This window comes from Mycteria americana, chromosome 2 (assembly GCF_035582795.1).
Source record: "Mycteria americana isolate JAX WOST 10 ecotype Jacksonville Zoo and Gardens chromosome 2, USCA_MyAme_1.0, whole genome shotgun sequence".
Lineage (NCBI taxonomy): Eukaryota > Metazoa > Chordata > Aves > Ciconiiformes > Ciconiidae > Mycteria > Mycteria americana.
The window spans coordinates 161,764,345-161,779,793 of NC_134366.1; the positions used below are offsets into that span (position 1 = coordinate 161,764,345).

Genomic DNA, 15,449 nt, shown 5'->3' on the forward strand with positions numbered 1-15,449 from the left:
GGTAACTTCCATTTCTTCTAGCTGTGGCAGAGGATTTAGCTTTGTGTACATTGCAGTAGGGCTTTATATATGCGAGGCTGTCTCGCGTTGTGCTAGGCTGCCTGTTGCTCACTCTGTCCCCATCATAAGTCTGTTTTAATATTGCTGAAGATGCGTTTCCTAACTGATCCACAGTTCAGTACAAAGAATTGATTTTCCCACTCCCAGTTGCTGCCTCACATGAGATGATTTGGAAGTGGATTGAACTATTTTGTGCTTACCTGGAAGCAACTATACTAGTTGCTGTAGGGGGGTTTCCCCCATGAAGGGGAAGGGAGAAAGTCTGTCTGATTGCAAAGAGGGGATATGGGAAAAATAGTTTAAAAAATATTTTTATTAGTAGATAAAGACTTCCCGGTCACAGCAACAAAGAAAATGTCATAGTGGTGGTTCATCTAACTGTATTTCCTGCCTCTAGAGTTGAAGGCAGCTTAGATGTTTCATCTTAGACATCTGAGTCTGATCTCACAGACTTCAAGTCTGGTCATAGGTATGAATTAGACTGTGACAGATACTTGAGTGAAAGGACACCCTCCCTTAGCAGCAGCCATTGCAGCATTACTGTCTCTTATGACTCAATTACAGAGCAGATGTGCTCCAAAGGGGTCTGATTTGCCACCTAGGTGAAGATATGCACATAGCTTGGCGAGGGCACTCTGAAAAAGATTGATACTTCTGGTGGCCTTGGGCACATGGAAAAGTGCTACAGATTAAATTGAGAGATATTATAGAAATGCAGTTGGGATGCTTGACATAGGGGCATGGGTCCTTTTAAAACAGGGAGAAAAGAAAAAAAATATTTTTAAGTAAGTGCTTCATAGCAGGGGCATTACTTTTTCTTCACCTAGAGAGGATCTATAAAAAGTCATCAGTATCATAATATGCATTTTCCATACTCATTGAAGAAATAGAATAACTAGAGCTGCTTGTGAAAAGTCTGCTCTTGCCTGAGTGTGCACTGGGGCTGCAACTGTGTGTGTACAGATTCATGCAAAATACCCCAAAGGTTCAAACAAAACAGTTGCTGCCTTCTGCTGACAGCTGGTGGTGGACAGTCCACTGCTTTGGGGCTGGAGCTGCCACATCACACCTCTCTCACAGCCCAGGATGGGGTCACCGCAGAGGCAGAGATTTTCACACTTGTCAGTGTAGGCTGCATCCTAAAAAATAAATAACAATAAAAGTAGCCTCTTAATTCTTCCAGAATAAAAATCCTTTAGTGATATTATAACTTCCTTCTATTCATCTTCATATTAAAAGAAAAATTAAACCAGCAAATCACCAGCTCATGTTATTAGCCATACTGGTTTCCGATAATCTCTGTCACCCACCAGGTTCACTGGCTAGTTTGATGGATAAGGATCTGCGGACAATTCATCATTGTCTTTGTAATACTCTAGTCACCAAACATGTATTTATGTGTTGTACGCTTGTTGCTAAACGAGAATAATCCAGAGCGGCCGCTCGCGTCATCGCCCCAGGTTGCCGTGGAGATGAGTCACAACATCTCTCTCTCTCAGGATGGCTTCCCGCTCGGGGAGCTCTTCGAGGGTTTTCCCTGCTTTCGTTACACAGTAAAAAGGAGCTTTGTGAAGCAAAATTGATGATTTAGTTCTGCTGTGGAGTCAGAGATATAATTCCTCCAGCGGTGCTAAAACTTTTATGAAATCGACTTCTGTGGCCACTCAAAAGCTCTCAAACATATCTTTGCATGAAAACAGTTTAGATGTGAATCCTAAACACTCTCTTTCTCTTAAAAAAAAGGTGTAGAATGAACTTACCACCCTTTTTCTGTGCACTAGAGTTTGCAAAGCAGGGCCTGGTAAGGTCTGGGGGGGGGCACCTACCTCTGTGTCAGAGAGTCTCTATGGATGAGCTTCAAAGGAGAATTTAGATAAAAATTTACTGGCATTTGTGGCTTCTCCACCATTACCCCAGGACCCGCACGGTGCAAGCACTCCCCAACTCCATCTGACTCCAGATCAGTCTCAGCCTGTGATCTGATTTCCATTGATTTTGGCAGAGCGCTTCACAGATTTTCTGCTGAGTTTCATGCCAGCAGCAGGACAGGTAAGTCTTGACCTGGATGAAGCCAGAACAACGAGGACAGAAAATAGAACTGGAAAATGTAACATTGCTGCTAACCGTGTGTGCTTTCTGAAAGACGGCATATAGTTTCCCCCTTTCTCAGCAGAGTTCAAGGGCATGAATCCTCCATGGAAGGAATCATCTAGTGGAGCAAGTAGCTATCCAAAGCTGCTGCAGAGTGGAGAGGGACTTAAGAAATCCCCTTGTCCTCTGACGTTTCTAGTGGATATATTTCCTCAAAGCACTGCTTTTGGGCAGCACTCTGCTCCTTTGCTGTTACTTGTCAGCTCCAGTCTCCTCACTCAGTGCATGAACATTTGTCTCAGGCTGAAAACTAAATGCTGTAATGCTGAGCGTTGCAAAGCACGAAATCCTGGAGATTAGCATTGATGGGGAATGGATGCAGAGCAAAAACTGCAGGTTGTGTGCTACAAATACCTGTGCTGGTCAGGTAGTTACAGTCACAGGCAGATAACCACAGGTGGTTCTGCACAAGTGGACACTTGGGCTTTAAAAAATGCGCATTGCCCAAGCAGTCTCCTCACACAGGCGTATGGTCATAATACGCAGTTTTTAACCTCTGTAATAGGATTTTTTGTCAATTCAGAACAAAAACCACCAAGTTTTGAAACTCCGTTTAAAAGAAATTGGATACGAATATTGTTGGATTGAACAAAGTGTTTCATTTTGATCTGGGATTCTTTTGGTAGAAGGATATAACATATAAAAGAGAAAAATGGCATAAACTCAAGGTTATTCTGAATTGAAAACTCAAAAGGCTCATCATAAAAAATGCTTAAATGGGACAGAGATTTCAGCTGTGTCAGACCATTTATTCCTGGTCCACTTTCAAAAGGAGATTCAAACGTAGTTGCAATGATTTCGCAAATGGCATTTTGATTTCAAAAGAACTGCATTTTCCAATTAAAAAAAAAAAAGCTGTAGCATGAAAGATTTCCTGATCAGCCCCAGTGAGTGAGAAAACTTCAGCAGTTGAATACAACATGCAAAGCCTGGGAAGGGGAATTAAAAGTTCCTGAAATGTAAATACAGAGGATTTTTTTTTTTTTTTAATTAAAAAAAAAAAGAGGTTTTGACATCATGCGATATTGGAGTGTGAGGGCTGCAGAGGCCCCACCCTGCATCTGGCAGGCGGGGAGGTAACCGAAAGCTGCTCCGGTCTCCCGTGGGCCATCTCCTCACTGGTGGAAAGCCCGGGGTAACGGAGGGGGGTTTCTGGGCAAAAGCAGTCGGGAGCACCCTGGGGAGCCCTATAAAAATGACTCACTTGCAAGGGGTGGGGGCGTTTTTTGGAAGAAGGTTAGTGGGGAGCAGGCTGCTCTGCTAGCCCTTGGGGACTGGGACTGTGAAAAGGCTGGGAGTTTTTATAGCCTGAGCAGGCTGCTGCTCCTCTTTTAACACAGGAGGGAAGGGGAAGGGGAGGAGGATAGAGGGAGGGAATTGTTTTGGTTTTTGTTTGGGTAACAAAATCAGGAGAAACAGTTTGGTAGAGTTATCTAGCGTGACTTATTTTTGCTCGCATGTTTTGCTGACATAAAGCTACAGGCGGTTTGCCATAAGCAAGGCTTACGCTGAGGTTTTTGTTAAGTGCTCAGTACAGAGCTGTTTCACCAAAAGCCCCCATGTTTCTGCTGGGAAAACCTGTGCTCTTACAGACAGCTTATTTCACTCAGTCAAAGTGGATGTTAGGGGAGAGAGATTATCATAAGTATGCTGCTAAAAGACTACTTCTGCCACAGCTGTTCACACCAGAGCACTTTCCTGATTTTAGCATCCCCTCCACAGTCTTGGTAATTGTCTTGAACCCTATATTTATGTGACTGTGATTTGTTTTGCCTTTTGCACTATGGTTGCATGCGGTGCCATAAAGATTTTTTCAATGTGGTGGAAAAGTACTTCAGGTTAATCTGTGTTTCTTGAGAAATGAGTTAAACCAAATGCTTAACTCCAAATCCTATTTTTCATTGAATATTTTTCCGGAATTCACTTTAGAAATAAAACAGAAGTGAGGTAAATGCCAGTTAAACTGTGGACATTAAGTCTGGACTGAATTATTTTCATTTTCTCAAAGCTGAGCTCTTCTAGTGACCCAAAATGTATAGCTAATATTTTTTTTTAAATATTCCAACTTCAGTTGAAAATTAGTTGTCTTCTGATCTCAGGCAAAGTGATTTTAAATAATAATATTACTTGTGGAATGGAAATTATGCTACTCTCACTGTTCTGCTTTTGTTAGTTTTGTTTTTCATGACTGGCTTTTTTCCAAGCCAAAACTAACAGGTATTAGATCAGTGAAATTACAAAAGAAGTTTGCATGAATGCCCTGGACTGAAACCAGTATAGCATTTTACATAAATTTGAGTATAACACTTTGCTACATCTCCTGTTGTCTGCAAAGACACGGCCAGATTCTTTACAGATTGTCTTTTTCACCTTTTTGAAGGAAGGACTCAACATTAAGAGAAGGAAATATGTTTCTAAACAGCTTTTGCAAAATGTCTTATGAGGCATAAAAACCAACAAAATAATCAAAAACCCCCAACAAAATAATCAAACTATATCTCCTTTGTTGTATACTTTGGACCTACTGCACCAAAGAGAAAGTACGAGCATGTGACAGGTTAGGATCCGAAAGAAGATGCAGCAAAGATGTGTCTTTCATTTTAGATGTGTCCACACACTCCCTTTGGTTATGTTGCAGGGTGATGTGGCCATGCTAACATTAGACTTGCTAGTCCAGATGTTGGTAGCTGTCTCTTCATAGTGGTTAAGAGCTGAGCATTCACTACGCTGCTCTGGTAGCCAGCCCCAGTTCACATGGTTTTCAGGATGCTGATGGTAGTTTTAAAGTTAGCTTGGGTATGTCTCCACTATACTGTCATCGCTGCCATGGCACTGACTGATTTCTACAGGAAATGTCAAACCTCCAGAGGAAATCTGGTAGTTACTAATGTCTGCAATTTTCTTCTTTTCTGTCCTTCTCCCATTCCTGCTTTCCATTCCCACCCCCATTCATGCTTTGCTCCAGACTCACAGCCTACAGCAATATGTGGAGGATATAATATTCCAGTACAACGCCAAACACAAAACAAGACGTGTGGCGAATTGTAATGACAAGGTTGATCTGGGTCTGTGTGTGGAGAACTGTTTGCAGCACACGACTCAGAGAAACAGAGAGCTGGGTTAACATGATGAATGCATTTAAGCCATGGCATCTGAAGGATCCCAGCAAAATAGCTCACTGTCTTCTCCCCTAAATGAGGCCTTTTCAGTACTCGGCTCTATAAATGTGGAAAACTGAGTCCAATGTTTGCGGGTGTTTGCTGTTTTGGAACTGGCTTAACTTTCTAATGGCAAGCAAAACAATGTGTTACTTTTCTGGGTATCCCGTGCCCCCGTGCTCCCCAGCTGGTGCCCATGAGCACTGCCAGGCGCTCCGTCCCAGTTCCATCCTTTGGTGGATGCGCCCCGAGGTCTATGGGTTTGTTTCCAGCTGGGCATGGGTTGGTGGCTGGCTGTGAAAAGATGGCATTTGCAGTTGCACAGGTCTAGGCCCTGCTCCTTCGTTATCTTGTGTGTATGTTCCACCACTGTCTGTTTTTTTGACTCTCCCACCTGATTCCTACATTTCTAGCTGATGGTGGGGGTAGCTCAGGCCCTCCATGAAGCAACATGACTTCTCTCCTGCTTCCCCTCGCTGTGCTGCGCATGGAGAGTATCCCCCCACCCTGCACTGGCCGCTCAGGGCTGCCGGGTCCCAGGGTACCAGAGAAGCCGTGGACCTGTGCAGACAGATAAACATGTGATGTCCCAGATACAGCATCCTACCACAGCCTCCCTCCTTTGTCAGACCCAGGGCAGAAGCAGAGCTAGAACCACGTCACCCAACATGTGGAGCCTTATGCTTTGAGCAATTGCAGCCTGAGGTCTCTGATTTCCAAACCGCTGTGCCTGGCGGAGCACTGAGCCCATACATAAGATAATGCCAAACTGAAACCTTCTTTGAGTTTTGGGTTTCCAGGGTTTGAGCTGAACTTCAGTGACCTATAGAAACTTAATTCCTTCAGCCAACACATGAATACATATAGACAGGACTGAACTTCAGGTACATCCTTCCTCCCTTATGTTCACTTTAAGTGCCAGCATCACAGAAATGTTCCTGAATGATGAACTCTGTGCCAAAGGCATTCCTGGCAAGTCATTTCCTCCCTTTCCTGAGCTTCAAAAAATGTAGGAGATAAAGACTTATCTTGGTAGCTGGTATTTGTTGTAACAGGGTGAATAGGTAGAGCCGTATCACAGAAATCATGACTCAGAAAAAAAGCATCTGACAGATGGAAATGAAGTGTGTTTTCAGTAAATGTCATCTGATTAGACTACTCAGTTTTTTGTGTAAGTCCCTTTTTATTGCTTCTATGACCAGGTTAAGATAAATAGCTAGAAGCAAAAGCATTAAATGTCTTTCTTTTATTTTCTGTTTTCCTCTATTACATGTAATTGTTGAAATGGCGAAAATGCACAGAAACTGAAGTCTCTCTGCTGCTGTAGTTATAATGCCATTTCCCTTCTACATACGGGAGTGCATCCCTTGCTTGCAGGGTGCTGTAACCTTTTCACTGCCAGAAGGTACTGGATTTTGTAACTCAGCCCTGGCCCAGGAGGGCCGTGTTTCACCAGCGAGCATATGAAATAGACGCTTATAGCCGGGCTTCGTGTGCTGCAGCAGCGCAATTCCCATCCCATCAAAGGACTGAGCAGGAGGTAATCTCCCTACGGGGTGCCTGTTGGACCAGAACAAAGTGACAGTATTTTCTCTCAGTGGCAAGAGGCATTCATAGATGGGTCTGCAAGAGATTAGAAAATGCTTTTAATTCACCCAAGAGTGAATTTCCTCTCGTTTCTGGGACTGTTTCCTCCCCTGCGATCGCTCATGAACTTTCTCCTTTCGGGTGACAGTAGCAGTGTCCCAGTAGAAAGTACTTCTTGGGATGGTTATGGCCATGAAGGAGACACGGGTCCCTTACCTTCTTTGAAGTGTTGCTCAGAAGAAATAACTTGTGCTCCAGCAGGCCGGATTTGTTTCACGCAACGTCTGAGACATCTTGAACAGTGGTGGTGCTCTTACCCACTTGGAAAGCGTATGAGAACCAGAGATCCCATTTCCAGGATGCATTCGGCTCCAGAAGGTTGCACTGCTAGGCAAGCCTTGGCCTTGTTGTTGCTGACCACCTGGACGCGTTTCACATCAGGGAGAAAGTGGGAGCAGTAATGATTATACAGTACACACAGGAGAGTCAATAATAGTGCCAAAAGGCAACAAACAAAGGAGTATTGAGACAGGGTTTGTTATTGTAAGATTATACTCAATTCAGTCATTCTATGACTATGTATATTCTTCTGTTTATTTATGTAATAAGCTGCCCTTGTAAGGCTCTGGCAGATAAAAAAATGGAGTCTTTCCAGATGTGTGAAAAAGGCAGTTACTTGGAGAGGATTTTACACACTGTGTTGCTACAAGAGATTTTAACTCACCAATCATCATCAAGAATATTTGGATTTTCCTTGCTAAACCACAAAAACCTTAATGGGGAAAATCATTAAACATATAAAGTTATAGCAATATAAATATTTGACTAAAACCATTATTGAGATGGCTCTTGGGAACCTGTGTTTCTGTAAACTTTAAGGTCTATAATGAATATACACATACCCTTCTTCCTCTCTTCTTTCTCTCCCCCCATGAAAAGCCAAAATTGCTTCAAGTTACGGCTGTGAGGCTGAGTAACTTTATGAAGTTTTCCTTCCTTGCCTTGTCCTAAGAACACAATTTTCATCCTGGTGTATGGCATAGCAAAAGGTAGGTTAATGTCTGATGAACATTTAAATCTCAGCTCATTTAAAAATGAGCTGAGAAAGCCATATAATAGCAGAGCCAGGGAGGCCACCTTGTAGCGCCTGTGTTTTATGATCTGTGCTTTTAACAGCACAAGTGTGAGTATATTATAGCTCATATTTGAAAGGAGAAGAAAATCTTTTACATGTCTTTCCTAAAATGTGCGATCACAGCAAACCTCTGCAAATTAACCCCTATGAAGCCAGTTATACGAAGGGCCTCATTACAAAGAGAAGTTGTATGACCTTCAACATCACTGATCATTTGTTTTGGAGCATTTTTTTCTTACTGCTGGCTTCACAGGAATGGAAGAGTTGCTATATCAATTGTGGGCCTTTCTGCCCTTTTTTTCTGGAGAAGGAGAGAGAGAAAGGAACTCGGGATTTGAAACCTGAGTCTTTTCTCTACGTGAACAAGGAAGCTCACAAGAGAAGAGCTTAACTTGGATTCTATTTTTTGCCATATTTTAGAAGCCTACACAAGTTCAAAATAAGGACCTGAGCCTATGATGCAGTGAGCACCCTCTGGGAATTACAGCCTGAAGCCTGAAGGGATAAGGTGAGGAGAAGTAATGGTGGGCTGTTTCCTGGATCCAGGATGCCTCTCTGGCTCCTCCAGGAGCCAAAGGACTGGGAGATCCCTCTGGTCTGTCTCTGAGGAATTTGTCTGTCATAGATCCCCCTCTCCAACACCCCTTTAAGTTTGAAACAGATCATAATAATTTCCAGAACTGAACTTCACAGCTGCCTCTGGTAGGACAGAGAAGGCCTTTTGATCTCTCACCAGAACAAGGTGAAGCCCTCCACAGGTCTGCTGGGCATTGCTCTTCACCCTGAAGCTGACCAGTGTCTGTAGGCACTGACCCTAACTTCACACAGTTGCTTTATGTAGGGTGCACTGCATGCCTTTAGAAAGAGTTTTTTTGATGCAGCCCAATTGGTTTCCATCTTTGTCCCCTTTGAATTGATGTCACTATTTTGGATTTACGTGGTTAAACCAGAGTAGCCTTAAACACAGTGTATTCATGTGCCAGGAAATTGTGGATCTAGTGAAAGCTCACAACAAATCAAAGCAAAGTATGAAGCTCTATGTTTTATGTCTTTATTAACAAGTTTAATAAAATTTTAAATTTAATTACTTGTATAATCAAACAAAGGCTCCATAGTCTCTCAGTATACTGCACGGTTTTAGGGTCCACAGATATTGCAGAAGGGGGTATGCCTTTTCCATAAGCCTTTAAGGGATTTAATTACAATCACATTTCAAAAGTCATTTCAACTGGAAATGTAACTGGAAGTCATCAAATGAGTTTGCCTTAAGATATAGTACCTGGCTATAGTGTGCTTGTGTGGGAACAATGAAGGATATATTCTTCACACACCCACCACAGTCTATTTTCCCTTCCTTATAGTATATCTTAAGAACAACACACAGTAAAGCGCTGTCACTGGCTAAGCACCGAATGTCATTATAGCATCCAATCCTTCCCCCTGAAAACTGTGCTATTCAGCAGAGGCAACAGCCTTAAGATACGTGACCCTTTTGGTGCTCTCTTTGCAGGCTGTGTTGTGTGCAGATACTGTCTTTACTAAAAACTTCTGCATTCTGCTGAAGATATCCTTCCATCAATAGTGTCTCGATTTGGCATCCTCTAGTGCATATGTGCTAGAAGTATACGTTGACCCCATTTGGGTTTTGATGTATGGAAAAGTACAGCTTTTGTATGGAAAAGTACAGTCTGTAGTTGCACCAAAACTTCTTCGGAACAGACTGGTAAGTAGAAAAGAGATAAAAGATACTAAGGCTAATGCCATTTCTAAGCAAAAGTGTAAAAATATAGAATAATATCAGTAATGACACTCTTGGCTGGGGTGGAAAAGGTCAACCTGAGGTGTAATATTGACCTTTAAGGACAGTTATGTCATTTCTTTGCACAGTAGTCAATAGGAATGTAAATCAAAGGCTTGGGACATGCTTGTCAGAATCATAGAATTGTTTAGGTTGGAAAAGACCTTTAAGATCATCGAGTCCAACTGTTAACCTAACACTGCCAAGTCCACCACTAAACCATGTCCCTAAGCACCACATCTACATACCTTTTAAATACCTCCAGGGATGGCGACTCAACCACTTCCCTGGGCAACCTGTTCCAATGCTTGACAACCCTTTTGGTGAAGACATTTTTCCTAATATCCAATCTAAACTTCCCCTGGAGCAACTTGAGGCCATTTCCCCTTCTCCTATCGCTTGTTACTTGGGAGAAGAGATTGACACCCACCTCTCTACAACCTCCTTTCAGGTAGTTGTAGAGAGCAATAAGGTTTCTCCTCGGCTTCCTTTTCTCTGAGCTAAACAATCCAAGTTCCCTCAGCTGCTCCTCATCAGAATTCTGCTCTAGACCCTTCACCAGCTTCGTTGCCCTTCTCTGGACACACTCCAGCACCTCAATGTCCCTCTTGTAGTGAGGGGCCCAAAACTGAACACAGTATTCGAGGTGCGGCCTCACCAGTGCCGAGTCACTTCCCTAGTCCTGCTGGCCACACTATTGCTGATACAAGCCAGGACGCCATTGGCCTTCTTGGCCACCTGGGCACACTGCTGGCTCATATTCAGGCGGCTGTCAACCAACACTCCCAGGTCCTTTTCTGCCAGGCAGCTTTCCAGCCACTCTTCCCCAAGCCTGTAGCGTTGCATGGGGTTGCTGTGACCCAAGTGCAGGACCTTGCACTTGGCCTTGTTGAATCTCATACAATTGGCCTTGGCCCATTGATCCAGACTGTCCTGATCCCTCTGTCGTGCAACAGGAACAAAGTCCAATCTGCCATCCAGCAACAAGCACAATACAGTACTCAGCCAAGCAAAAGTTCGCGTCTCTCTCTGCAGTTTCAACCCCTGTCAGACCACATGTGTCCAACCCAATAGATATGTTGCCTGTGAGATCTTGGCTTTATCCCATTGGTGGTCATGGCAGATATGGAAGGATTAAGGAGGGCCTTGGCCATCAACCCAAGCAGTGACAGCCACCCATAGGCTAAAGGAGGTATGCACAGAGCTGCTATGTGTGCAAGTGGGAATGGGGATGATCACATTAACTTACCTTCCCACAAGACTGTAGCTGGCTTGTTGTGTGTAACACCACCACCAATAGGAGCTGATCTGACAGAAAGGCTCAGTTTCTATATAATAAAGAACTACTCTCTATGTCAATGTTTTCAGCTTAGTGGACAGCTGTTGGAAAAACAATCTGGGAAGTAACATAATGGATCAAGATGAGAAACCTCTTGACATGGAATCAGAGAGCCATTTCAGAACATCTGCATGTTTCCTGACCACAGGCTGAAACAGCAGAGTTGTTTTGTCCATGGAGAATGTCCCTGAAATAAAGAGATCAGAAGAGAATTAAAGAACTAAAACCCCTTTCTCAGGAAGGAAGAGACAAAGCAGTAAGTCCAAGGATGCTCTTTGCAAGCTCAAGTTGAAAAAAAGATAAGCTGGAGGGAAGGGCACTTATGTTGTTGACTTTATTGGTTTTTTATTTTGTTTGCTCTTAGATGCCTTGATTCTAAAATGTTCTTGGGGGGTTTCCCTCAAGGCTTTGTTCAATGCTTCAGTCAGTGCTTACTGTGCTGGGATTAAGTCCAAGGCTTAGTCTAGTTTATTATGGAAATCACAGTAAAGAAAAGGAGACAACTGCCCAGTCTGAGCTATGATGACTGGAGAGCAGAGAAGGAGGTGAGCTTGGGGAGGCCACAGGAGTTAGAGGCTCTGCGTACCCTGTGACTGTGAAGGGCACAGGGTGTCATTTTCTCTTGTGCACCATCTTCTCATTCAAGTCAAAAAAGACAGAGGTAGAGCACTTGCCCTGTAAAGCAGCTATAATAGAGAAATCTGTCTTTGGTTTTATGAAATCCATTGCAAATGGCCATGGAAGACTTTCGGTAGTCAGAGGTCTGTGCCTGGCATGTTCTCTGTTGGTGTCCATCCTAGACCTTCTGTCATCAAAGGAGGAGGTGGTGGGAACTGCAAGATGAAATTTCCCCAGCGAAATTCAGCCTGCCAGCTCAGACTGTCAGCGAGACACTGCATTTAAAGATACACTGTGAACTTTTCAGGCAAAGTTGGAGGAACAGCCAGCCAAAGAAGTCCTTCAGCTAGGACTCCCTGGGTAACAGGCAGTTTGCATCACTGTCTTGAACCCGAGCAGTTAAATTCTGCCTTAACTGGCTTTGGTTTTCAAAGTAGGTGGTCTGAGCAGGAACTGCTGTTCCTGAGGAGAAATACAGGTGGCTGACGGCTGAGCTCGGTCTGCAGCCCCGCAAATGGCAATGGGGAGCAGTCTTGCTGGGAGCCTCAGAAACTCTTTCTTCCCTCTGAGCACACGTTTCCACTGCTCCCTGTCCCCCAGCATACTGTGCAGCCATAAATCCTGCCCCCGAGCTCCCTCACTTTGCTCAATTGTTAACTTTCACACATTATTTTTTTTTGCTGGATTTTGCAGTGCTGAAATTTCACCAGGGCTGCAGTAATTTCAAATTTTGGCCCATTTAGCATCAGGACAACTGCCCAAGTCCATTTATTACAAACATATGTTATGGATTCAGTTAAAACAAACAGTCTCTTATTTTCTCAAGTCACAATAATCACACTCCAGACTTACTTAAAGCAAACATAATTTAAAAGCAGTATTTTTTTTTATAGCAAATCTGTTCTAGTAGTGGGTCTGAGATCAAAAGGTAGGCAAAGCCCTAATGTAGGCTAAATGAAACAACAAAACATATCAGAAAAGGTTAAATCATAGTGTTTGCAAGGTTGTCTCAGTCTCTGTTTCCACCCTCCCACTTCTTTTCTTAGTTTTTATATTTAAGACAAACAAAATGAAACAAAAATAAACAAAGGACAGCAAAATAATGCAATGCCCAGAAGACAGGATGTGTCTCACAGCCAGCTTGGAACTCTTCTGCATCCTTCCCAGCTTCGGTCCGTGGTGATGGTGGCTGGAACCAGTGCCTTTATGCAAGCACAGTCAGCATTGACTTGTCTGCCCTTGATTTGTTTCAGAAAAAATCACTCCACAGCTTCAGAGTGCTCTAGAAACAGGGATAGATGTTCTGAAGCAAATGCCTCAAGGTGAATGACGCCATGCATCTGGTTTATGAGTGACGTGCTCGGATGCTGTCCCTGTGGTGTTTCCACCATCAGAGCAGCTGAGCTTTCTGTGATGAGACAGACCACTGCCATTCAATGTCACACTCTTTAAGAGAGCCAAAGTTGAAGCTTGTCTCACTGTTATTAGGGGGATTAGTTGAAAGAAAGCAAGCTTTTATATCTCTTTCATCAAGTAGAGCCAATAAGCTTAACAAGTTTGGGCATATGAGAGCTGACTTGTCAAAATGAAAGAGGAAAGTTTTTGCAATGCTCCTACCTCAGGTTAGCACAGGACAACACTGTTGGAAAGGTTTGGCACAGCTTTTAGACTGTGACCAGTGCTGGTCTGTGGTTTTATTAGTCAAACAAAGCTCAGAAGTACCAAGTACCAGTGGTGCTCCCCCACTGAATGGAGAAGCTCTTTTGGTGTCCGTGGGTAGGGAAGGTATAACGTAGTGCCATTAAAACTTGTTTGGAGGCACAAATTAAGTATTTGTGAAGAGTTTTCATGCTCTGTGAAGTCAGACGGACAGGTTCGCTGGCACCTGCCCTGAGGCGCAATGCCCTTACAGCCTGGATAATTGACCAGGGTGAGAGTCCGGTTCAAGAAACAGACCTTCATTTCAGTCATTCAGCAGGGAAGGTGAAGCAGAAAGTTGAAGCACTGTCCTTGATTATTATGCTATTCTGTACTTTTTGCTACAGATTTCTGTAAGGATCTGTGTATGGTATCAAGGTCTCCCCACATCTCACTGTTCAGCATGTCAGTTCCTCCTGTGGTCACCAACATGACACAAGTGTGACTGCCTTTGAGAACAACACACCAAAACCTGTGACCCAGGCACAGCAGAGAGCCTCAGACTGCAGCCTCTACTCTTATGTTTTTTCCGTAGAAGCTCATGGTGGTGAGTGCTCGCTGTTGGCAGGGGGTGAGAGGGAGAGGGAAGGGTAACACAGACCAGTTGGTGATGATAATCCATGAGATCATCGACAAAGTATCCAACTGGCCTGGGCTCCCAATATTTTCCATGTCTCAGTCAGCTCCTTTTGTGCATAGTTCGTTCTTTCGTTGTGATCTCACCTGAAATGTCAAAGGTCTCCTTATGTGTCATGCTCTTGATGACTTTGATCAGGACTGCTCTTTCACAAGGAGCATGAGATCTCAACGCAAGGCCACAACAGAGGAGTTATTAAATGTTTCTGCACTTCCACAGCTCTTCAGTGCATGGGAGCAGGTTCCCAGTGGGTGCTAACTGGCGTTGTTCGCCAGAGCTTGTAGCAGGATGCCATTCTACCCAGGCTGTGCATCTAATCCCAGTTTTGCATTCCCGTATACTGCTGTGTGAAGCATCAGCTGAAAATGATGCTACTTAGTATTTTGAAAGGCATCTTCTACACAGAGTGGAAGGCAGCTCCTAGTAATTCTCCACTTGACAGTTATTTAATACATTTCAGCTCTGGTTTCAGTTCTGCATTTAGATTTACAAAAAAAGGATTCCTGACATTTTGTCAGTTTTTTCATCCATGCCTGTATTCCCACTTCATCTCACATTTCCTCAGCTCATTACAGCAACCCCTGCTACGACAGGATAAAGCCATACACAAAAAGCCCTTTCATGGCTACTTCACATTGATATCTATTTTTGAGAGAGAAACTGAACTGAAGCAGCATGACTCTCTAATTCACTTTTTCTCCTTGTCATCAACTGGATTGACAGGGCTGGGGTACAGACAGACACACTGTCACCTCCAGTTTAAATGCCCCACTGGGACATAAATTCAGAGTGAAGGGAGTGAAAAAAATCCAGCCCAGCCAAAACCTAAAACATATTTAATATACATGCCAGATGAGGACAGCTATCATCTCCTTTTGTGAAGAGAAGCTTGATGCTTGCGAGACAGCTTCTGTACTGAAGAAAAAATGGGTTGTGGGCTCCTTAGACCTGTAAAAGCTTGACTTGCAGTTGTTGCCTGAATGCCAAATTATCTTTGGGCTTTTACCTAGCAGGTATCTTTCTCCCAGCACAGCCTATCTGTTAGTGACCTTTCTCCTGTTTGTTTGCTATAACAGCTTAGAAGGTGAGGACTTTCTTCTCCTACACCTGTTTTAGCCAAGGTGGGGTAGGCCAGAAGGTCACAGGGCTTTTCTGTTTGTTTTGTTGTTTCTTCTGGCTCGTAGCACAAGAAGGAGGAGAGATTCAATGAAATTCCAAGTTCAAAATGGAAACAAGAAAATACTTCTTCACATTTTGGCACCTATAGT

General features: G+C 43.5%; 3 long non-coding RNA genes across 4 annotated transcripts in view; 1 reads left to right on the top strand and 2 right to left on the bottom strand.

Annotated features, from left to right (window-relative positions):
• Nucleotides 1–401: 401 nt before the first annotated feature.
• Nucleotides 402–7,498, bottom strand: LOC142406383 (uncharacterized). 2 transcript variants are annotated; one of them, XR_012774565.1, is made up of 4 exons: nucleotides 7,173–7,498; nucleotides 6,724–6,929; nucleotides 5,775–5,930; nucleotides 402–1,199 (listed from the first exon to the last, which is right to left on the bottom strand). It is a non-coding gene; the product is annotated as an uncharacterized LOC142406383 (long non-coding RNA). The 2 variants fall into 2 exon arrangements; XR_012774564.1 differs by having other exon boundaries at nucleotides 6,724–7,498.
• Nucleotides 3,262–15,449, top strand: part of LOC142406384 (uncharacterized) — a 29,189-nt gene continuing 17,001 nt past the window's right edge. The window contains exons 1-3 of the long non-coding RNA XR_012774566.1: nucleotides 3,262–3,332; nucleotides 5,783–5,863; nucleotides 11,258–11,484. This is a non-coding gene — a long non-coding RNA (uncharacterized LOC142406384). The remainder of the gene's footprint in view (nucleotides 3,333–5,782; nucleotides 5,864–11,257; nucleotides 11,485–15,449) is intronic.
• LOC142406385 (uncharacterized) overlaps nucleotides 10,812–15,449 on the bottom strand; it is a 40,914-nt gene continuing 36,276 nt past the window's right edge. Inside the window, exon 3 of the long non-coding RNA XR_012774567.1 lies at nucleotides 10,812–11,415. This is a non-coding gene — a long non-coding RNA (uncharacterized LOC142406385). The remainder of the gene's footprint in view (nucleotides 11,416–15,449) is intronic.